At 47.1% G+C, this 5,000-nt stretch overlaps 14 non-coding genes and 3 pseudogenes across 14 annotated transcripts; all 17 read left to right on the top strand.

Moving 5' to 3' along the window:
• The window catches only part of LOC146289944 (5S ribosomal RNA), a 119-nt pseudogene extending 55 nt beyond the window's left edge, over positions 1-64 (top strand).
• Positions 65-236: 172 nt separating this feature from the next.
• LOC146289943 (5S ribosomal RNA) lies at positions 237-355 on the top strand. Its single transcript, XR_014758077.1, has one exon. It is a non-coding gene; the product is annotated as a 5S ribosomal RNA (ribosomal RNA).
• Positions 356-547: 192 nt separating this feature from the next.
• On the top strand, positions 548-666 carry LOC146289942 (5S ribosomal RNA). Its single transcript, XR_014755474.1, has one exon. It is a non-coding gene; the product is annotated as a 5S ribosomal RNA (ribosomal RNA).
• Positions 667-850: 184 nt separating this feature from the next.
• On the top strand, positions 851-969 carry LOC146289941 (5S ribosomal RNA). Its single transcript, XR_014755473.1, has one exon. It is a non-coding gene; the product is annotated as a 5S ribosomal RNA (ribosomal RNA).
• Positions 970-1,141: 172 nt separating this feature from the next.
• Positions 1,142-1,260, top strand: LOC146289940 (5S ribosomal RNA). Its single transcript, XR_014757030.1, has one exon. It is a non-coding gene; the product is annotated as a 5S ribosomal RNA (ribosomal RNA).
• Positions 1,261-1,436: 176 nt separating this feature from the next.
• On the top strand, positions 1,437-1,555 carry LOC146289939 (5S ribosomal RNA; annotated as a pseudogene).
• A 172-nt stretch (positions 1,556-1,727) lies between these two features.
• On the top strand, positions 1,728-1,846 carry LOC146289938 (5S ribosomal RNA). Its single transcript, XR_014758076.1, has one exon. It is a non-coding gene; the product is annotated as a 5S ribosomal RNA (ribosomal RNA).
• Positions 1,847-2,038: 192 nt separating this feature from the next.
• On the top strand, positions 2,039-2,157 carry LOC146289937 (5S ribosomal RNA). Its single transcript, XR_014755472.1, has one exon. It is a non-coding gene; the product is annotated as a 5S ribosomal RNA (ribosomal RNA).
• Positions 2,158-2,341: 184 nt separating this feature from the next.
• LOC146289936 (5S ribosomal RNA) lies at positions 2,342-2,460 on the top strand. The gene has a single exon (XR_014755471.1). It is a non-coding gene; the product is annotated as a 5S ribosomal RNA (ribosomal RNA).
• A 172-nt stretch (positions 2,461-2,632) lies between these two features.
• LOC146289935 (5S ribosomal RNA) lies at positions 2,633-2,751 on the top strand. The gene has a single exon (XR_014756997.1). It is a non-coding gene; the product is annotated as a 5S ribosomal RNA (ribosomal RNA).
• A 182-nt stretch (positions 2,752-2,933) lies between these two features.
• LOC146289934 (5S ribosomal RNA) lies at positions 2,934-3,052 on the top strand. Its single transcript, XR_014756853.1, has one exon. It is a non-coding gene; the product is annotated as a 5S ribosomal RNA (ribosomal RNA).
• A 184-nt stretch (positions 3,053-3,236) lies between these two features.
• LOC146289933 (5S ribosomal RNA) lies at positions 3,237-3,345 on the top strand (annotated as a pseudogene).
• A 172-nt stretch (positions 3,346-3,517) lies between these two features.
• On the top strand, positions 3,518-3,636 carry LOC146289932 (5S ribosomal RNA). Its single transcript, XR_014756996.1, has one exon. It is a non-coding gene; the product is annotated as a 5S ribosomal RNA (ribosomal RNA).
• Positions 3,637-3,818: 182 nt separating this feature from the next.
• LOC146289931 (5S ribosomal RNA) lies at positions 3,819-3,937 on the top strand. The gene has a single exon (XR_014756852.1). It is a non-coding gene; the product is annotated as a 5S ribosomal RNA (ribosomal RNA).
• Positions 3,938-4,121: 184 nt separating this feature from the next.
• LOC146289930 (5S ribosomal RNA) lies at positions 4,122-4,240 on the top strand. The gene has a single exon (XR_014756851.1). It is a non-coding gene; the product is annotated as a 5S ribosomal RNA (ribosomal RNA).
• Positions 4,241-4,422: 182 nt separating this feature from the next.
• LOC146289929 (5S ribosomal RNA) lies at positions 4,423-4,541 on the top strand. The gene has a single exon (XR_014755470.1). It is a non-coding gene; the product is annotated as a 5S ribosomal RNA (ribosomal RNA).
• A 190-nt stretch (positions 4,542-4,731) lies between these two features.
• On the top strand, positions 4,732-4,850 carry LOC146289928 (5S ribosomal RNA). The gene has a single exon (XR_014758049.1). It is a non-coding gene; the product is annotated as a 5S ribosomal RNA (ribosomal RNA).
• Positions 4,851-5,000: the final 150 nt, after the last annotated feature.

Genomic DNA, 5,000 nt, shown 5'->3' with positions numbered 1-5,000 from the left:
GCAGGGTCGGGCCTTGTTAGTACTTGGATGGGAGACCGCCTGGGAATACCAGGTGCTGTATGCTCTTTTGCTCATTCACTTAGAAACTGAAATCTTGCAATATGCACAAGTAGTCCTTCATGAAAGGGGCTGGAAGCTGTTTTCATTTTGACACGAGAGAGAGAGAGAGAGACCACCTTGCATTGTCAATTGCTAAATCTGTATATGGATAAGTAGCCTATGGTTGTCAACTTATTTCGCATGGCCATACCAGCCTGGCAACGCCCGATCTCGTCTGATCTCGGAAGCTAAGCAGGGTCGGGCCTGGTTAGTACTTGGATGGGAGACCGCCTGGGAATACCAGGTGCTGTATGCTCTTTTGCTCATTCACTTAGAAACTGACATCTTGCAATATGCACAAGTAGTCCTTCATGAAAGGGGCTGGAAGCTGTTTTCATTTTGACACGAGAGAGAGAGAGAGAGAGAGAGAGAGAGAGAGAGAGACTACCTTGCATTGTCAATTGCTAAATCTGTATATGGATAAGTAGCCTTTGGTTGTCAACTTATTTCGTACGGCCATACCAGCCTGGCAACGCCCGATCTCGTCTGATCTCGGAAGCTAAGCAGGGTCGGGCCTGGTTAGTACTTGGATGGGAGACCGCCTGGGAATACCAGGTGCTGTATGCTCTTTTGCTCATTCACTTAGAAACTGACATCTTGCAATATGCACAAGTAGTCCTTCATGAAAGGGGCTGGAAGCTGTTTTCATTTTGACACGAGAGAGAGAGAGAGAGAGAGAGAGAGAGACTACCTTGCATTGTCAATTGCTAAATCTGTATATGGATAAGTAGCCTATGGTTGTCAACTTATTTCGTACGGCCATACCAGCCTGGCAACGCCCGATCTCGTCTGATCTCGGAAGCTAAGCAGGGTCGGGCCTGGTTAGTACTTGGATGGGAGACCGCCTGGGAATACCAGGTGCTGTATGCTCTTTTGCTCATTCACTTAGAAACTGAAATCTTGCAATATGCACAAGTAGTCCTTCATGAAATGGGCTGGAAGCTGTTTTCATTTTGACACGAGAGAGAGAGAGAGAGACCACCTTGCATTGTCAATTGCTAAATCTGTATATGGATAAGTAGCCTATGGTTGTCAACTTATTTCGTACGGCCATACCAGCCTGTCAACGCCCGATCTCGTCTGATCTCGGAAGCTAAGCAGGGTCGGGCCTGGTTAGTACTTGGATGGGAGACCGCCTGGGAATACCAGGTGCTGTATGCTCTTTTGCTCATTCACTTAGAAACTGACATCTTGCAATATGCACAAGTAGTCCTTCATGAAAGGGGCTGGAAGCTGTTTTCATTTTGACACGAGAGAGAGAGAGAGAGAGAGACTACCTTGCATTGTCAATTGCTAAATCTGTATATGGATAAGTAGCCTTTGGTTGTCAACTTATTTGGTACGGCCATACCAGCCTGGTAACGCCCGATCTCGTCTGATCTCGGAAGCTAAGCAGGGTCGGGCCTTGTTAGTACTTGGATGGGAGACCGCCTGGGAATACCAGGTGCTGTATGCTCTTTTGCTCATTCACTTAGAAACTGAAATCTTGCAATATGCACAAGTAGTCCTTCATGAAAGGGGCTGGAAGCTGTTTTCATTTTGACACGAGAGAGAGAGAGAGAGACCACCTTGCATTGTCAATTGCTAAATCTGTATATGGATAAGTAGCCTATGGTTGTCAACTTATTTCGCATGGCCATACCAGCCTGGCAACGCCCGATCTCGTCTGATCTCGGAAGCTAAGCAGGGTCGGGCCTGGTTAGTACTTGGATGGGAGACCGCCTGGGAATACCAGGTGCTGTATGCTCTTTTGCTCATTCACTTAGAAACTGACATCTTGCAATATGCACAAGTAGTCCTTCATGAAAGGGGCTGGAAGCTGTTTTCATTTTGACACGAGAGAGAGAGAGAGAGAGAGAGAGAGAGAGAGAGAGACTACCTTGCATTGTCAATTGCTAAATCTGTATATGGATAAGTAGCCTTTGGTTGTCAACTTATTTCGTACGGCCATACCAGCCTGGCAACGCCCGATCTCGTCTGATCTCGGAAGCTAAGCAGGGTCGGGCCTGGTTAGTACTTGGATGGGAGACCGCCTGGGAATACCAGGTGCTGTATGCTCTTTTGCTCATTCACTTAGAAACTGACATCTTGCAATATGCACAAGTAGTCCTTCATGAAAGGGGCTGGAAGCTGTTTTCATTTTGACACGAGAGAGAGAGAGAGAGAGAGAGAGAGAGACTACCTTGCATTGTCAATTGCTAAATCTGTATATGGATAAGTAGCCTATGGTTGTCAACTTATTTCGTACGGCCATACCAGCCTGGCAACGCCCGATCTCGTCTGATCTCGGAAGCTAAGCAGGGTCGGGCCTGGTTAGTACTTGGATGGGAGACCGCCTGGGAATACCAGGTGCTGTATGCTCTTTTGCTCATTCACTTAGAAACTGACATCTTGCAATATGCACAAGTAGTCCTTCATGAAAGGGGCTGGAAGCTGTTTTCATTTTGACACGAGAGAGAGAGAGAGAGACCACCTTGCATTGTCAATTGCTAAATCTGTATATGGATAAGTAGCCTCTGGTTGTCAACTTATTTCGTACGGCCATACCAGCCTGGCCACGCCCGATCTCGTCTGATCTCGGAAGCTAAGCAGGGTCGGGCCTGGTTAGTACTTGGATGGGAGACCGCCTGGGAATACCAGGTGCTGTATGCTCTTTTGCTCATTCACTTAGAAACTGACATCTTGCAATATGCACAAGTAGTCCTTCATGAAAGGGGCTGGAAGCTGTTTTCATTTTGACACGAGAGAGAGAGAGAGAGAGAGAGAGAGACTACCTTGCATTGTCAATTGCTAAATCTGTATATGGATAAGTAGCCTATGGTTGTCAACTTATTTCGTACGGCCATACCAGCCTGGCAACGCCCGATCACGTCTGATCTCGGAAGCTAAGCAGGGTCGGGCCTGGTTAGTACTTGGATGGGAGACCGCCTGGGAATACCAGGTGCTGTATGCTCTTTTGCTCATTCACTTAGAAACTGACATCTTGCAATATGCACAAGTAGTCCTTCATGAAAGGGGCTGGAAGCTGTTTTCATTTTGACACGAGAGAGAGAGAGAGAGAGAGAGAGAGAGACTACCTTGCATTGTCAATTGCTAAATCTGTATATGGATAAGTAGCCTATGGTTGTCAACTTATTTCGTACGGCCATACCAGCCTGGCAACGCCTGATCTCGGAAGCTAAGCAGGGTCGGGCCTGGTTAGTACTTGGATGGGAGACCGCCTGGGAATACCAGGTGCTGTATGCTCTTTTGCTCATTCACTTAGAAACTGACATCTTGCAATATGCACAAGTAGTCCTTCATGAAAGGGGCTGGAAGCTGTTTTCATTTTGACACGAGAGAGAGAGAGAGAGACCACCTTGCATTGTCAATTGCTAAATCTGTATATGGATAAGTAGCCTCTGGTTGTCAACTTATTTCGTACGGCCATACCAGCCTGGCCACGCCCGATCTCGTCTGATCTCGGAAGCTAAGCAGGGTCGGGCCTGGTTAGTACTTGGATGGGAGACCGCCTGGGAATACCAGGTGCTGTATGCTCTTTTGCTCATTCACTTAGAAACTGACATCTTGCAATATGCACAAGTAGTCCTTCATGAAAGGGGCTGGAAGCTGTTTTCATTTTGACACGAGAGAGAGAGAGAGAGAGAGAGAGAGACTACCTTGCATTGTCAATTGCTAAATCTGTATATGGATAAGTAGCCTATGGTTGTCAACTTATTTCGTACGGCCATACCAGCCTGGCAACGCCCGATCACGTCTGATCTCGGAAGCTAAGCAGGGTCGGGCCTGGTTAGTACTTGGATGGGAGACCGCCTGGGAATACCAGGTGCTGTATGCTCTTTTGCTCATTCACTTAGAAACTGACATCTTGCAATATGCACAAGTAGTTCTTCATGAAAGGGGCTGGAAGCTGTTTTCATTTTGACACGAGAGAGAGAGAGAGAGAGAGAGAGAGAGACTACCTTGCATTGTCAATTGCTAAATCTGTATATGGATAAGTAGCCTATGGTTGTCAACTTATTTCGTACGGCCATACCAGCCTGGCAACGCCCGATCACGTCTGATCTCGGAAGCTAAGCAGGGTCGGGCCTGGTTAGTACTTGGATGGGAGACCGCCTGGGAATACCAGGTGCTGTATGCTCTTTTGCTCATTCACTTAGAAACTGACATCTTGCAATATGCACAAGTAGTTCTTCATGAAAGGGGCTGGAAGCTGTTTTCATTTTGACACGAGAGAGAGAGAGAGAGAGAGAGAGAGACTACCTTGCATTGTCAATTGCTAAATCTGTATATGGATAAGTAGCCTATGGTTGTCAACTTATTTCGTACGGCCATACCAGCCTGGCAACGCCCGATCTCGTCTGATCTCGGAAGCTAAGCAGGGTCGGGCCTGGTTAGTACTTGGATGGGAGACCGCCTGGGAATACCAGGTGCTGTATGCTCTTTTGCTCATTCACTTAGAAACTGACATCTTGCAATATGCACAAGTAGTCCTTCATGAAAGGGGCTGGAAGCTGTTTTCATTTTGACACGAGAGAGAGAGAGAGAGAGAGAGAGAGAGAGAGAGACTACCTTGCATTGTCAATTGCTAAATCTGTATATGGATAAGTAGCCTATGGTTGTCAACTTATTTCGTACGGCCATACCAGCCTGGCAACGCCCGATCTCGTCTGATCCCGGAAGCTAAGCAGGGTCGGGCCTGGTTAGTACTTGGATGGGAGACCGCCTGGGAATACCAGGTGCTGTATGCTCTTTTGCTCATTCACTTAGAAACTGACATCTTGCAATATGCACAAGTAGTCCTTCATGAAAGGGGCTGGAAGCTGTTTTCATTTTGACACGAGAGAGAGAGAGAGAGACTACCTTGCATTGTCAATTGCTAAATCTGTATATGGATAAGT

Source organism: Hypomesus nipponensis, chromosome 5, assembly GCF_054491055.1.
Source record: "Hypomesus nipponensis isolate SF chromosome 5, ASM5449105v1, whole genome shotgun sequence".
Lineage (NCBI taxonomy): Eukaryota > Metazoa > Chordata > Actinopteri > Osmeriformes > Osmeridae > Hypomesus > Hypomesus nipponensis.
The sequence above is the reverse complement of the archived record's forward strand: the minus strand, read 5'-3'. Positions and strand labels throughout refer to the sequence as shown.